General features: G+C 38.1%; 1 protein-coding gene across 1 annotated transcript in view; it reads left to right on the top strand.

The window, feature by feature from the left end:
• Positions 1-17109, top strand: part of LRBA (LPS responsive beige-like anchor protein) — an 803036-nt gene that overhangs the window by 24031 nt on the left and 761896 nt on the right. The window contains exon 2 of the mRNA XM_081543943.1: positions 6010-6109. The gene's annotated coding sequence lies outside the window, so the exon portion shown is untranslated. The remainder of the gene's footprint in view (positions 1-6009; positions 6110-17109) is intronic.

The following is a 17109-nucleotide window of genomic DNA, read 5'->3' as shown; positions in this document are numbered from 1 at the left end:
CTAGCGCGTCCTCTTTTTAGTAAAGGTGATTGCTAGCCATGCAGAGGGTTCTCTCTAAGACCCAAATCCTCCAGTACCTTGATTGTGAACTTCACATTCTCCAGAGCCAAAAGAAATGAGTGTCTGCTGTTTAAGCCACCCAGTCTTTGGTATTCTGTTGAAGCACCCTGGGTGACTAAGACAGGCTACGAAATGAACTGATACATGCCACACATACATGAACCTGGAAAGCATTTTGTTAAGTGAAAGAAGCCAGACACAAAAGGTAACCAGTTGTATGATTCTATTTATTTGGCATTTCCAGAATAGGCAAATTCATAGATTGACAAATAGATTAGTGGTTGCCAGGGGTTGTGGTGACACAGAGGAATGAGGAGTGACTGCTGATGGATATGGGGCTTTTTAAAAGGGTGATAAAATGTTCTCAAGTGGGCTTCCCAGGTAGGTCAGCTGGTGAAGAATCTGCCTGCAATGCAGGAGACCCCAGTTCAATTCCTGGGTTGGGAAGTTCCCCTGAAGAAGGGATAGGTTACCTACTCCAGTATTCTTGGGCTTCCCTGGTGGCTCAGCTGGTAAAAAATCTGCTCATAATGCGGGAGACCTGGGTTTGATCCCTGGGTTGGGAAGATCCTCTGGAGGAGAGCATGGCAACCTACTCCAGTATTCTTGCCTGGAGAATCCCCATGGACAGAGGAGCCTAGTCCATAGGGTTGCAAAGAGTCTGACATGACTGAACGACTAAGCATAGCACAGAGTGTTCTCTAAGTAGGTAATGGTGATGGTACATAACTCTGAATATACTAAAATTTACTGAAGTGTGTGATAGTGAATTACATCTCAATAAAAAAGCAATTCAATTTTCTGTCTAAATAGAAATAGGTTCTGTTACTGTAACAAAACTTTAATTCTAGAAATATATTTAGGCTCATTGTAAGAAATATATAGAAAAATATAAATAATCAACAATGATGAATCATATCCAAATTCACATTTTACTCTTTCAAATATTTTCCTTGTGATTTACACGCACATTTGTTTTTCCTGAAGTACTGCTCTCTGCATTGAAATAACAATGTGACTACCTCTAGAGATCTCTCCAAATGTCCTTGAGGAGGTTAAGGGTACAATTAAGGTAATAACGTATCTATTGTCACTTTTGGGGGGTGGAGTCAGAATTAGCACTCATATTTAATCTGCTCCAGCCAGTTTGTTTTCAAACTGTTTAAAGAGATTTCAAAAAGGAACACAGTGTAAGTTATCCAGAGAATTCAGTCTCTACTTAATTTTTTAAGTAGGATTTTTAACAAAGGAGACCTTTTAGGAATTTAGGTTCCAGTTAAATAATCCATTTATTAAATTTGGCACCATTTCATATTAAGTGCAGATGAGAATCCCATAGATGATGAATCATGGAAGAAGTACAAATGAATTTATGAAACAATACTCAACTTTACAGAAAATTCAGGAAGTAGACATTAATATAACAAATATTTTTATGATGCTAATTTTAAATATATGTATGCCCTTTAATTCAGCAATTCCATTTCAAAGAATCTGTTTGAGAGAGAGGTTTTCACAAATGTGTGAAGATAAGCACAGAATAGTCACTGAAAGTTTATTCATAATAATGAAAATTGGAAACAACCCACTAATCCATTAAAGGGGCAACAGAAAACCATGTAATATTTCAAGATTCCTTGTTAGGTGAAAAAAAACAGTGGCTTGAATTGTATGTATTGGATGAAATGCAATTGCATTTTTCTAAGTTAATATTTATATGATTTTTTAAATAATCTGAGTATATAATAGGTGCTCATTAAATATTTAGGTTCAGTTCAGTTCAGTCATTCAGTCGTGTCCGACTCTTAGCGACCCCTTGAACTCCAGGCCTCCCTGTTCATCACCAACTCCCGGAGTCCACCCAAACTCATGTCCATTGAGTCGGTGATGCCATCCAACCATCTCATCCTCTGTCGTCTCCTTCTCCTTCCGCCTTCAATCTTTCCCAGCATCAGGGTCTTTTCAAATGAGTCAGCTCTTCGTATCAGGTGGCCAAAGTATTGGAGTTTCAGCTTCAACATCAGTCCTTCCAATGAACACCTAGGACTGATCTCCTTTAGGATGGACTAGTTGGATCTCCTTGCAGTCCAAGGGGCTCTCAAGAGTCTTCTCCAACACCACAGTCCAAAAGCATCAATTCTTCGGCACTCAGCTTTCTTTATAGTCCAATTCTCACATCCATACATGACTACTGGAAAAACCACAGCCTTGACTAGACAGACCTTTGTTGACAAAGTAATGTCTCTGTTTTTTAATATGCTATCTAGGTTGGTCATAACTTTCCTTCCAAGGAATAAGCGTCTTTAATTTCATGGCTGCAATCACCATCTGCAGTGATTTTGGAGCCCCCAAAAATAAAGTCTGTCACTGTTTCCACTGTTTCCCCATCTATTTCCCATGAAGTGATGGGACCGGATGCCATGATCTTAGTTTTCTGAATGTTGAGCTTTAAGCCAACTTTTTCACTCTCCTCTTTCACTTTCATCAAGAGGCTCTTTAGATCTTCTTCACTTTCTGCCATAAAGGTGGTGTCATCTGCATATCTGAGGTTATTGATATTTCTCCCGGCAATCTTGATGCCAGCTTGTGCTATTTTGGTTAGGTTAGAATTAATATATAAGTTAAAATGCACATTTAAAATCTAGAGATTCGCGCAAAAAACTATCAGAGATTTCTTCTAAGAGTAGTTAGGTTGACTTTCATTTCAAAAATTTTATATTTCTAAAATATTTGAATTTCCCACAAAGATTATACATTTTATAATTTAAAAGATTAATTTAAAAATTAATCTTTTAAATTTAAAATTAATCTTTAGAATATTAATGATTTTAGGGCAATGAAAATACTCTACATGATATTATAATGATAGATATGTTATTTTACTTTTATCCAAACTTACAGACTGTTCAAAACCAAGATTGAACCCTCAGGTAAACTGTAGACTTTAGGTGATTACAATGTGTCAATATAGGTTCATCTGTGGTAAAAAATACATCATCTACTGAATGACACTGATAATAGGAGAGGCTATGCAGGTGTGGGGGTAAGGGGCATATGGGAAATCTCTGTATCTTTCTCTCAATTTTATTGTAAACCTAAAACTGCTTAAAAATTTTTTTTCTTAAAAAAGATGAATGAAAATGGGGAAACAGTAGAAACAGTGACAGACTTTATTTTGGGGGCTCCAAAATCACTGCAGATGGTGACTGCAGCCATGAAATTAAAAGACGTTTACTCTTTGGAAGAACAGTTATGACCAACCTAGACAGCATATTAAAAAGCAGAGACATTACTTTGCCAACAAAGGTCCATCTAGTCAAAGCTATGGTTTTTCCAGTAGTCATGTATGAATGTGAGAGTTGGACTATAAAGAAAGCTGAGTGGTGAAGAATTGATGCTTTTGAACTGTGGTGTTGGAGAAGACTCTTAAGAGTCCTTTGGACTGCAAGGAGATCCAACTAGTCCATCCTAAAGGAAATCAGTCCTGAATTTTCATTGGAAGGACTGATGCTGAAGCTGAAACTCCAATACTTTGGCCACCTGATGCAAAGAACTGACTCATTGAAAAAGACCCTGATGCTGGGAAAGATTGAAGGCGGAAGGAGAAGGAGACGACAGAGGATGAGATGGTTGGATGGCATCACCGACTCAACGGACATGAGTTTGAGTAAACTCCGGGAGTTGGTGATGGACAGGGAGGCCTGGCGTGCTGCAGTCCATGGAGTTGCAAAGAGTTGGACATGACTGAGTGACTGAGCTGAGCTGAACTGAAGCACCCAGATGCATACTTAATTTGCCTGTGCTTCTCTTCTCTACAATTTCTTACAGTTTTGAATTGAAATTATCAGAGAAGTGACTGAGAACCGTAGGAAATTCATAAATAGAATCAGAAGCTTTGAAAGCTGTAAGAAACCTTAATCCAACCACTTCCTTTCATAGACCAGTAACCAGAATGTAGAGGAATTGATGACTGATGTAAGGTCATACCGTAGAGGCAGTACTATACAGAGCCTGGATCTTCTGATCTTAATAAGATGGTTCTTTCTGTTGAAAGAAACAAATTTGAAACCTCTTTTTCTCCACTAGCTCATTTGGTAAAGAATCCTCCTGCAATGCAGGAGACCCCAGTTCAATTCCTGGGTCGGGAAGATCAGCTGGAGAAGGGATAGGCTACCCACTCCAGTATTCTTGAGCTTCCCCAGTGGTTCAGCTGGTGAAGAATCCACCTGCAATGAGGGAGACCTGGGTTTGATCCCTGGGTTGGGAAGATCCCCTGGAGAAGGGAAAAGCTACCCACTCTAGCACTCTGGCCTGGAGAATTCCATAGACTCTAAGTAGCAAAGAGTCGGACACGACTAAGCAACTTTCACTTTCACTTTCTCCACTAGTCAAAAACCTATATGATTTTACTTTGATGGGATTTCTGAATCAGATCAGTGATTTTTAACTCGAAATACACTTTCTTAGTTTATAGTACACAACTGTACTATGCTACTAAAAATAGCCATTCAAAAGAGGCTTATTTCATATTTTGCAAAACTAGTACGACACATCTACAACATTAAGAAATGTCATCTTATTCGTGTTTATTTTTAGGTGCTTTTTACTCTATAAAAGGAAAAGGAATTATTTAGAAACTGGAGGCAACATTTATAACACTGAATACATTTTTTATACTAAAGATTCTTAAAATGTAAGTGTCTCAATTCTTAACTGTGCCATTTTAAATTTGTGTTCTTACTCTGTACACTAAAACTCTTAAATTAGAAAGCAGAAGAGTAGCAGAAAATCTCTAAGTGGGGACTATATCTAATATTAATTTTATTTTAGCTGGATTAGAAAAATAATATTTTTTAATCTTAAATAATAGTAAGTTTAATTAACTCAAAGAAATAGAAAGTAGAACAGACATGAACTCCTATTCAGTTCCTGCAAGGCTTGATTATTCAAAGATTGAAAAGGCCTGGAATACCACACAGATATAATAGTTTATTTATAGTCTTCTTCTATTAATTTAATAAAGAATGTTTGTCAACTTTTATAAGAGAAATCTGAGGCTTAATGAGATATTGCATTTACTCAAAATACTAGTTTAACCCCTCTAACCCTCAGGAGACACCATAAGAGTTACCAAAAGTACATTGGTCGACATCTGGAAAAATGTGTTTTAGCAGCCTCCTCCTTCTCTAATAGGGATTTAAATTATAATATATAGGAAGTAACTTTTAAAAATATGTATCAGAGACAAATTAAACATCAGAGATAAATCCTGCCCTTAGGCTTTAAGGATTAAGTACAAAATCAATGGCTTTATAAAGCAAACAAACAGAAACTTGAGTTTCAGTTGATGAGAAGATCAGCGTGAACCTTTGGCACAAAACCATCATGAGATCTTAGGCTGCATTTGTAGAAAGATGGTGTTCACAACTGACATAGGCAGCCTCTAGGATAGCCCCAACACCTCCTGCCCCCGATGTTCAATGTCTATGTGTAATTCTATGAACTGGACCCTGGTGACTTAATTCTAGCAAATGAATATGGCAGAAGTGATAGAATACTCCCTCTGAGATTATTTTATAAAGAAGGGCAAGGAACTGGTCAGTTTTGTTCATTTAGTATCCCACATGCCTAGAGAACTGTCTGATACATTTCAAATAACCAATAAACATCTTTGAATAAAAAAAGTAAGAAGAAAAAGTGTGACCTCTCTCTTTCCCTCCTTCCTCTCTCTCTCTCTCCCCTTCCCTACAGTCACTTGCTCTGGAGTGAGTGAACTGTCGTGATGCATCATGATGTAAGCAGTTCTTTGGAGAGCTCCACATGATGTAATGAGAGATTGAGGCTGTCTATTCAGTATCCTGTGAGAAAGTTAAACCTGCCAACTACATGAGTGAGTTTAAAAGAGACCCTTCGGTTGAGTCTTTCTCTCTCTCTCTTTTTTTCCTTTAGTTGAGTCTTAAGATGACTACAGCGCTGGTCAGTGACTTTTACTGCGTGAGAGACCCTGAGCCAGAATCACTGAGCTAAACCCTTTCTGAATTCCTGACCTGTGAGTTCATGCTTCTTGCTGTTTAAACCTGTTCAGTTTGGGGGTAACTGGTTATGTGGCGATAGGTAACCACTACAAGGACAATGGAGTACTGGTAACATGGAACTCAGTACCCACACCGTATCCAGAATATCACTTGTTTTTTTTCAGTTCTGGGTGTTACCTTTAGGCACGTTGGTAATCTGGAGCGTATCCAAGGAAGGATGATAAGGATTGTGAAGGAGCTAAAAACCGTGTCATACAAGGAATCTTGGTGTGAACTCCAGTCATTAGGGTGGAATAAATGTAAATTTAGGGAGGAATGCTATCTGAGGTATCCTAAGATCCTATGGAAGAGCTATTGGAAGGAACTTAAGAGCTAGAAGAGATCCATCCCTTCATTTTATAGATCAGATGGTGTGATGAGCTCTGAGTGATTATGACAGTCCTAACCTCACATGGCTAGTTACTGGCTGACCTGAGAATAAGTCCCTTGTGCTTTTTTGTAGTTCCAGGGATTAATGAATAGAGGATATAGGAAGGCCAACTTTAACTACTTGTGAAAAAGCATTTTTTGGCAATTAGAGCTCTTCAGAATGGCAGTGGACTGCTAAGTAGTGTAGTGGGCTCTCTGATACTGGAAATGGTTAAAATAAATGGCCAAGGTGCCTGCTTAATTAAACATTAAGTTGAATTGGATTATTTTTGATCAGTGCTAGCATGTGATTCTATATTAATTTTAAGGTTAAAAAGAATGTAAAACAAGCCAATATTTACCATGACAGTAAAATCAGAATTCTAGAATCTTAAAAGCAAAGCAAAACTCACTTTATAGAAATAAACAATAAATGTCCATTAAAGAATACCAGAATAAAATTCAGACATGGTAGTCATTGTCAAGAGAGATGCTCTGAAAACAAAAGAATTTTATTTTCAAGAAATAACAATAGGAGAGAAGAGTGTACATTTTTAGATGTGGACTATCTGTCAAAATGAAAATGGACACCACTGTGCAATGAAATGGAGTGGAGGACATATTCTCATCCTATTTACATCATAATGAACAGTTTTTGGAGTTACCAGTGTAGGACACTGGGTAATCATTGTGGGAATTCTGTGATTTTCTTTAGAGATAATTAAAAATCAGGAGATGGATAGGCTAAGAGATGATTCCTACAATTAAAGTGCTATGGAGTCAATACCAGCACACACTTCAACACCCACAGTGAAACAACAAAGACTCAAACAGCTCAACCAGAACAAAGATTGCAAGTTGCACTTAACAGTTATATAAGAAGTGCTGTTTTTACCAGATCCTCAGAAATAAAAAAAGTCACATTGTAATTCAAGTTGTTTTTTGATAACTAATGAAACATTTTTAGAAATAAATTTACAACATTTCTAAACTCAGATGTGCATATTCATGATAGAATGTGACCTTCCCCATCTCCATAAGAGCAACTGAATTCCTCCAGTAGTTCACTTTAGAATTAGCTTCAGCTCTTCTCTTTTCTTTTTCATATTCCACATCTAAAACCTATCAGCTCTGTCTTCGAAATATATTCAGAATCTGACTACTTCTTACCATTTCCACTGTTGGTCAAAGCCATCATCATATCTTGCCTGGATTCTTCTACCTGGCTTCTGTACTTTGGCTTTTAGCCCTGCCCCCAGCCTATTCTGAATTCTACAGCCAGAGGGACTCTTGTCACACGCGTGGCTGTGGGGATCTCAGTTCCCTGAGTAGGGAATGAACTTGAGCCATGGCAGTGAAAGCGCTGAATCCTAACTACTAAACCAGCAGGGAACTCCCCAGAAGGACTTTAAAAATAAATGCCAGGGCTTTCCTGATGGCTCAGTGGTAGAGTCCGCCTGTCAGTGCAGGAGACACAGGTTCAATCCCTGATCCAGGAAGATACCACATGTTATGAGCCTGCGCCCTAGAGCCCGTGTGCTGAAACTACAGAAGCCTAGGCCCCCTAGAGTACGGTCTCCACAACAAGAGTAGCCACCGTGATGAGAAATCTCCAAACCACAACCAGAGAAAAGCCTGCCCAGCCATGGAGACTCAGCACAGCCAAAAATAAATACATAAATGCCAACTTCTCATCACAAAGAAAAAGTTTTTTCTATTTCTTTAATTTTGTATCTTTCAGATGATGAAATAAGTTCACTAAACTTATTGTGATAATTTCATGATGAATATAAGTCAAATCATTATGCCGTACACCTTAAACTTATACAAGTGCTAAATGTCAATTATATCTCAGTAAAACTGGAAGAAAAAAAGTTTAAATAAATAAATAAAAACTAAAAGAAATTGAAGTAATGATTTTTTTCATTCATGTGTTCAACAGCAACAACAAAGATGCCCACCATATCCATCCTCCAGTGGCTTTCCATCACACTCCTCACAGTGGCCTACGAGGCCATACATGATCTCATCTACAACAGTCTTCATTCATTCCACTCCAGGCACACTGACCTTCTTGTTTTCCCACAAACCTACTGGACGTACTCCCATCTCAGGGCTTTATACTTGCTGTAGTCTCTGCCTAAAAATGCTCTTCTCCCAGATAACCTCAGGTCTCACGTCTTTATCACCTAACTTTGCTCAAATACCAGTTTTTCAGTGAGGTCGTCCTTAACAATGCCATTTCATACCATTTAAAACTGCAGTTGTGGGCTTCCCTGGTGTCCAGTGGTTAAGAACTTGCCTTGCAATGCAGGGGACATGGGTTCAATCCCTGGTCCAGGAATATCCCACGTGCCATGGAGCAACTAAGCCCGTGAGCTGCAACTAGTGAAGCCTGCGTGTCTTAGACCTCGTGGTCTGCAAAAAGAGAAGGTACATCTAGAGAGCAGACCCTGCTTGCTGCAAATAGAGAGAGCCCATGGCAACAAAGACCTAGCACAGCCACCCCCCCCAAAAAAAACCTGCAGTTGTCATGACATACACATTTCTTGTCTACTATGCTTTCCTCTACATTTCCTCTTACCTTACTGTATTATGCCATATCATGTACCTATACTTTTTATCATCAGCCCCAGCATTAGAATATAAGCTCCTGTGGTCAGAAATTTTTCTCTGTTTTATCTGCTGTACCCAGTACAGTGTTTTACTGCTTCTAATGTACCTAGTACAGTGCTTCACATGTAGTAAGTACTAATAAAGTTTTGTTTAATTAATTAGTTAATTAGCAAGACCTCACTTTTTATAGTAAGAACTTTTATATGGATAGTAATGAGGCTACTCATAACTAGAGCAAATAACTCAGCTTTAGTTTTAGATTGACAATTGCTTACAATTATAGTACATTTTATTTTTGTAATTAATTAATTTTACTTGGAGGCTAATTAGTTTACAATACTATGGTGGTTTTTGCCCTACATTGACATGAATCAGCCACGGGTGCACATGTGTCCCCCATCCTGAACCCCCCCTCCCACCTCCCTACCCACCCCATCCCTCTGGGTTGTCCCAGAGCACCGGCTTTGAGTGCCCTGCATCATGCATTGAACTTGGACTGGTCATTTATTTCACGTGTGGTAATATACATGTTTCAATGCTATTCTCTCAAATCATCCCACCCTTGTCTTCTCCCAGAGACCAAAAGTCTGTTCTTTACCTCTCTGTCTCTTTTGCTGCTTTGCATATAGGATCATCGTTACCTTACAACTGTGGTACATTTTAGAAAAAATATATGTAATTAGCAATTTTAAGGTAGAGAGTAAACTGCAGTTTTATTATTATTATTATTTTTTTTAAACTGCAGTTTTAATGAGCAATGAGACAACCTGTGGGCATAGGTAAAAGTAGATATTTGCCTGAGGCAGTGTGTCCAGAAAAAAATTAGAATTTTCTTAACTGTAGTTTATATTTAGCCAAACTAGAAAAATATTTGTGTTTTATAAACTTGTGTAAAAATTCCTTTACTTGACCTCAGCAATATTCAGAGATTGAAAATAAACCAAAATCCAAAACAGGGACATCAAAATATCACTGTACTTCACCAGCTAGTCTCAAAACCAAAGGTAAGCAAATTCACTTAAGATTACCACAATTGATTTAATAAGTAAATATGAATATTGTGTTTTAAGAAGGGTAAATAGTACTTGAGATTGGTCAACTAGTGGCAACATTAGATCTTCTGGTTTTTAATATACTTTAAATATATTATCTAATTAAATATTATTACTAAATATGTATTATATTTGAATTGCTTAGAAAATTAGCATAAACATTGAGAAAATATTCCTAATTTTTTATATTTATAATATTACCAAGTAAATTGCTGTCAGGGGCAAAGAAAATTTACACAGTGCAAAAGCATGTTGCATTATGCTTATTTGAAAGGAAATTGCTCTCTGTTTTCTACATAGCAGCAGTATTATTTTATGTGGATTCCTTTTGAATGGAATATTCCATGAGTATAGGAGAGATGAGGGTTGTTTTTTTCTAAATGTTTTTATTTGAAGCAAATAATTGCACTGAGAGAGGTGAAGTTTTGTAAACACTTCAAATTTGATTCGATCTGAAATCAAAGTTGGTAATAAAATAGAAGCATCTTTTCATAAAATGCAGTTAAATAATTTTTATTAAAATGCCTGTTTCATTTATTTGGAACACTGTATAAGCCTCACATATGCATAGTTTTAAATAATCATGATAAATTTGTGGCCCCACTGCCTGGGTGAAGAAAGAGCATTACTAGTACCAGTGCTCTGTGAGCCCTGCCCACCCATCTCCCTCTTTCTCCTCAGAGACAACTAGCATTTTGATTTTGTGTCCACCATTCATTTGCTTTCCCCAAAGCCCCAGCATTTGTATATCTATCTCTAAAGAATAATATATTATTTAGGGAATTCCCTGGCAGTCCAGTGGTTAGGACTCCATGCTTTCACTGCCAAGTTCCCGGGTTCAATGCCTGGTCAGGGAATTAAGATCCCACAAGCTGTGTGGCACAGCAAAAATAAAAATTACATATTTTTATATATATATATAATTTAGTTTTGAAAACCAGAGTAGCAATCACAATCCTAATTGCATAAAGAAAAGGCAGTATTGTCATCACTTGGAAGAATATCAGGAAAAACATTGAACAGTCTCTGTATCATAGTCTAGCTTCAGCTCTTCTGAAGGCTTACAAGAGACTTCCTCTGTCTGTAGAAAATTCCTGGAAAACAGATAGCTTAATACGATTCACCCATCTGACACGGATGTGGTGTGGACCAGATACTGGTCTTAGAGCTAAAGTCTGGCCTGACAGGAAGTGTTGCTCTGTAGTTTCTACTTGTAACTCCTATGGCCTACTTAAGAGACATCCAGATAAGACACAGGTAAGAACCTGGGTCAGGCTCACCCAGGTATCCTCAGGCTAAAAGAGGGTGTAAGGGCAGAGGACCTTGGTGGTACTGACTGTGCTGACTGCCCTGATCCTTGAGTCATACTGCCCTGCCTGGGACCGGTTGCCCCTGTGTGCAGGACACAGCTATCACCTGGGATTCCCTGTATTACATGTCTTTCTCTTTCTTGGTTTATTCGCTCATGTTGGTAAAGCATAACTTCCAGTAGCATCTTAAGGAAAGACAAATGGGAAATAAATTGAGATCTTGAATGTCTGAAAATACCATTTTCAATCCTCATTCTTGATTGATAATTTCTGAGGATAGGATTTTAGGTTGGATATCTTTTTGTACAAAATTTTGAATGTATTTCTTTTTTAAAAATTTTATTTTTAATTGAAGGATTATTGCCTTAACAATATTGTGTTGGCTTCTAAGAGTTTTGAATGTATTTCTCTTGCTTATTGGAAGCCTGTCTTCTTGCTTCCAGTGCTGCTGTGAAGGAGTCCAAAGTTGTTGCTTTTCTTTATCCTTTGTGTGTAATCAGCCTGTTTGTTTTTTTCCCTGAGAGCTAGTGTAATTGTTTCCTTGTCCAGGTGTTCTGAAATTTCACAAGTGATTTGTTATGAAGATTGATTGAAGACTCTATCCTCAACAGATTCTATCTTCAACTGTTTTTATTGGGTTCTTTTAATCTGGAAATGTAAGTCCTTACATTCTCATAATTTTTCTTGAATAATTTTGATGATTTTCTTTGTTCTACTTTTTCTGTTTCTGCAGTTTTATTATCTTTTTTCTCTTATTTTTTATCCTCTCCTCACCTTCTGTTCTGCCTTTATGGATGCCTCTTCAACTTTATCTTCTTAGCTAAACTTTAAGGTTTTTATTTATTTATTTTTCTCCTTCTATCGAGCTTTTAATTCCCAAGGACTCTTTGTTTATTCCCTGAGAATTCCCTCTTGTTTCACGGATGCTCAGCCAGTACAGAATCCACCTGCCAAAGCAGGAGACACAGGAAACGCTGGTTCAGTCCCTGGGTCAGAAAGATTCCCCTGGAGGAGGATGTGGCTACCCAGTCCAGTATTCTTGCCTGGGAAATCCCATGGACAGAGGAGCCTGGCAGGCTGCAGTCCATGGGGTCACAAAGAGTGGGACACGACTAAGCCCATAGCACGTATTTTTAAAAAATTAACTCTAAAAGATATTAATGACTTTTTTCTTTTTAAAGTTTTCTTCTCCATGTATAGTCTTTAATTCCCCCAGATTGTGGGGATTTGTTGTTGTTTGTATTTGTATCTTTCATGTTAGAAGATTCCCTCAATGACTGGTGTTCCTTGATTTTGGAACCCCATGATTAAGCATGAGGGACTAAAAGAACTCATTGAATATGCTGAACGCTGGGCTTAGTGACTACAGTTCACTGTAGGGTGACCTTATGAGCAAGTCTAACTCAGGTTAGATTCACCTGGAAAGAGAGGTCGAATCTCATGCCAGCTGGATGAGTGCCTGGTTGCTAACATTCTAGGCGCTCAGTGAGGGAAGAGGCGTGGGGGCCTCTGCAGTAAGCATTCAGTTTGCATACAGATGATAAGTCCACTTGTTGGGGTACCAGACCTATCCCCTCAAGTGCACCAGGCACCTTCATAGTCTAGAGACCTTCAGTTTTTACTTTCTCCAGAGAATAAATGTCTGATCCATCACCTGGCTTAAGGAGGAACAATTGTTCCCCAGCAGAAAAGGGAAAGTCAAACTGCCTTTGTTTTTCTGTTTTTAAGATTTGTTTATTTATGGCTGTGCTGTGTCCTCACTGTTGCTCCCGGCTGTCTCCAGTTGTGGCAAGTGGAGGGCTACTCACTCGCTCATTGCCATGAGCAGGCCTCTGGCTGCGGTGGCTTCTCTGGCAGGGGGCATAGGATCTGGGCACGTGGTCTTCAGTAGCTGTGGTCCCTGGGCTCCGGAGCCCTGGCTCAGTGGCTGGGGCGCACAGGCTCAGTTGCCCCATAGCATGTGAGATCTTCCTGTCCCAGGGATGGAACCACAGCCCCTGCGTTGGCAGGTGGATTCCCCACCACTGGACCAGCAGGGAAGCCCCAGACTCCTTTTATCTTCAGCTTCCTCTCTGCAGGTTTCAGAAGCTCTTGATGCTGCTACTTCCATGTCTTTTGAAGATCCTGTAGAGTAAATTGAGTTAGTTTTCAACTGATGTTCTGGGATTCAGGTCTCTTGGATCTAAGTCAGTACCAATGGTCTATTTTGTTTTCAGCTTCCAAAATTTTGATGCTTCAGTCTGTTTTTTCTATACTTCTTTACCTGTGCTGTTATTTGGGAAGGAGAGTGAAATAAATGCCTTTGATCTGCTACCCTAACTCAGAAATTTAGGAAATATTTTCTGAATTTATTTATAAGACAATACTGTAATATACCTTAGATCTGAGCCAAATTTTTGCCTCTTTCATGCTTTAGATGTGAACTTTGGGATTTGTCTTTTAGAATTATCATCATGTATCAAGAAATATGTGTGAGGTTTGACTGACACTATTTGCCAGATTTCTTTACCTCTTTTCCAACTCAATGTTGCTATTCCTCGGGATTAAAACTAGCTAATGAGAAAGTGGTGGAGTAGTCATTCCTAGATACTTTGATATATCAGAAGGTGGGTGTCTTTTCTCTAGCAGAACTTGCTCTCAATTAAAAAATTAGCTGTTATGGGAATTCCCTGGCAGTCCAGTGATTAGGGCTCTGCACTTCCGCTGCAGGGGGCATGGATTCAATCCCTGTCAGGAAGCAACGATTCTGCATGCCATACAGCACAGCCAAAAACAGAGAGGAAGAGAGGAAGAAAAATTAGCACTATGTGTGCCATTTTTTAAGGGCCATGGTTTCCTCTACATGACATGAGGAGCAATGAATTCACAGAGCAAATTAACAGAGTGACTTACAGTTCAAATGTTAACATGCTAAATGTTAACCTTTAATGACTAATCCAACTGTTGACTTTTTAGATGTGGAAGACCACTGATGGGGAGATGATTTTGGTCACACCACTTATGTGTAGACTCAGGATGTATTAGGATTCAGTAAAATATTCTTATTTGTCAACATATTCCCAAATTTCACAAAGATGAACTGAGAACTGTTTTTCCTTTATTATATTTTATCCATACATTATATATACATTGGTAAATTTACTTTGATTATATGACATATGAAAAAATAGTACCAATGTTTTTGTCATCCCTTACCACATGAAAATTCATTATTTCTTTTAAGGAGAAAGTGATTAATTTTACAAACTGGTGCTTTCATGATATATAAGAAACAGTAACTGAAATGCTTACTGAAACCCTACACTTAGAGGCAAGGACAAATGCTTCTGCAAGGTGGCTTCTAAATTTATACATGGGCCACATAGTCATTAGTGACTGAGCAAGCTCAGTCCAGCCAGAGCTAATGAGGAAAAAGGGCAGGAGCTAAGTAGAAATTTGTACACTTCACATTTAGATTTTACATGTCTATTTCTGGATCCCTCAGGAAGGAAGCATTGTGAGATAGGACCCTTTTTATGCTTAACACATTTGAGATATTGAAAAACGTGTATACTTTTTTCTTTGACTTAATATTAGCATAAAATTTCATCCTTCTGAAGAACAAATCTTAAGCCTAAAGTAAATGCTACAATTTAACATAATAAAATTTTCATTAAGAGCTCCCCGATTATATTTCTTTTTTTTTTCATTTATTATTTTTCACTGGAGGATAGTTGCTTTACAGTATTGTGTTAGTTTCTGCCATATATCAACATGAATCAGCCTTGAGAAGCTCAACACTTTTTAAAAAATTTATTCATTTTTAATTGAAGGATAATTCTAACATTGTGTTGGTTTCTGCTATACATCAACATGGATCAGCCACAGGTGTACATATGTCCTCTCCCCTTTGAGCCTCCCTCTCACCTCCCACCCCATCCCACCCCTGAGGTTGTCACAGAGCCCCAGTTTGAGTTCCCTGAGTCACACACCAAATTCTCAGTGGCTATCCGTTTTGCACATTTTAGTGTATATGTTTCCATACTGCTCTCTCCATTTGTCCCACCCTATCCTTCTTACCGCCCCCAACCCCATGTCCATAAGTCTGGTCTCTGTGTCTGCATCTCCACTGCTGCCCTGAAAACAGGTTCATTAGTACCATCTTTCTAGATTCCGTAAATATGTGTTAATATATGATATTTGGTTTTCTCTTTCTGACTTACTTCACTCTATATAATAGGCCCTAGGTTCATCCACCTCATTAGCACTGACTCAAATGCATTCCTATTTACGGCTGAGTCATATTCCATTGTATATATGTACCACAGTTTCTTTATCCATTCATCTGTCAATAGACGTCTAGGTTGCTTCCATCTCCTAGCTATTGCAAATAGTGCTGCAATGAACGTTGGGGGTATGTGTGTCTTTTTCAATTATTGTTTTCTCAGGGTATATGCCCAGTATTGGGATTGTTGGATCATATGGTAGTTTTATTCCTAGTTTTTTAAGGAATCTCCATAATGTCTTCCATGGTGGCTGTATCAATTTACATTCCTACCAACAGTGTAAGAGGCTTCTCTTTTTCTCCACACCCTCTCCAGCATTTATTGCTTGTAGATCATTTGATGATGGCCATTCTGACTGGTGTGAGGTGATAATCTCATTGTAGTTTTGATTTGCATTTCTTTAGTAATGAGCTATGTTGAACATTTTTCATGTGTTTATTAAGATCTCCTGGAGAAGGAAATGGCACCCCACTCCAGTACTCTTGCCTGGAAAATCCTATGGACAGAGGAGCCTGGTAGGCTACAATCCATGGGGTCACAAAGAGTTAGACACTACTGAGTGACTTTACTTTCTTTCTTTCTATTAGTCATTTGTATGTCTTCTTTGAAGAAATGTGTGTTTAGTTCTTTTGCCCATGTTTTGATTGGATTGTTTGTTTATTGAGTTGCATAAGCTGCTTGTATATTTTGGAAATGAATCCTTTGTCAGTTGTTTCATTTGCTATTATTTTCTCCCATTCTGAGTGTTATCTTTTCACTTTGTTTATAGTTTCCTTTGTTGTGCAAAAGCTTTTAAGTTTAATTAGGCCAAACTTGTTTATTTTTATTTTTATTTCCATTACTCTAGGAGGTGGGTCACAGAGGATCTTGCTGTGATTTATGTCATGGAGTGTTTTGCCTATGTTTTCCTCTAAGAGTTTTATAGTTTCTGGTCTTACATTTAGGTCTTTAATCCATTTTGAGTTTATTTTTGTGTGTGGTGTTAGAAAGTGTTCTAGTTTCATTCTTTTACATGTAGCTGTTCAGTTTTCCCAGCACCACTTACTGAAGAGACTGTTTTCTCCATTTTATATTCTTGCTTTCTTTGTCAAAGATAAGGTGTCCATAGGTGCATGGTTTTATCTCTGGGCTTTCTGTCTTGTTCCATTGATCTATATTTCTGTTTTTGTGCCAGTACCATCCTTAACCCTTTCATGCATATGTCCCCTCTCTCTTGAAACTTCCCCCTACCTACCCCCCCATATTTATTTCTGCCTCAACTTTTTTTTCATTCTGTCAGATGAAGTGTGTCTGAAGAAACTGAGAGATCAAATATTATTATTTTTACTCTATTTGAACTTAAAGAAAATATGATTATGTAAAA

This window comes from Giraffa tippelskirchi, chromosome 11 (genome assembly GCF_054371585.1).
Source record: "Giraffa tippelskirchi isolate mGirTip1 chromosome 11, T2T-mGirTip1v1.2.pri, whole genome shotgun sequence".
Lineage (NCBI taxonomy): Eukaryota > Metazoa > Chordata > Mammalia > Artiodactyla > Giraffidae > Giraffa > Giraffa tippelskirchi.
The sequence above is the reverse complement of the archived record's forward strand: the minus strand, read 5'-3'. Positions and strand labels throughout refer to the sequence as shown.